Below are 415 nucleotides of genomic sequence, written 5' to 3'. Positions count from 1 at the left end.
AAAAAAAAAAAAGAAGAATCGTTTGGCTGCCAATAGTGCTGATGTAGAGAAACTCTGGGTGAGGGGATGCAGTGTATCTATCTGTAAGTATCCCATGTTGGCTTGGAGACTTGAGCAACATGAAGTGGTGGTTCAGCTTTAGGTCTTTACTTTTTAAAAACTGCTCACATCCGGCAGCCATCATGAGTGATGGTAATTGACATATTTACCACCAGCTATTAGAATAGCCAGGATTTTCCTAACTTACTCAGTCTGAGTAATTTCCTAATTTTTAGTAGTTTTCTGCACAGCTCAGACTTGAGATATATTTCTAAAGTATTTTAGGAGGTATTTACTTTGTGACTGCTCTTCTGCTTCTCTCCTCTAGTGGATAATTAGAAGGATTTATTCTCTGGAGATGTCAAGTAGGCCCCTT

Source organism: Hipposideros armiger, unplaced genomic scaffold (assembly GCF_001890085.2).
Source record: "Hipposideros armiger isolate ML-2016 unplaced genomic scaffold, ASM189008v1 scaffold_30, whole genome shotgun sequence".
In the NCBI taxonomy this organism is placed as follows: domain Eukaryota; kingdom Metazoa; phylum Chordata; class Mammalia; order Chiroptera; family Hipposideridae; genus Hipposideros; species Hipposideros armiger.
Note: the sequence above shows the minus strand (reverse complement) of the source record.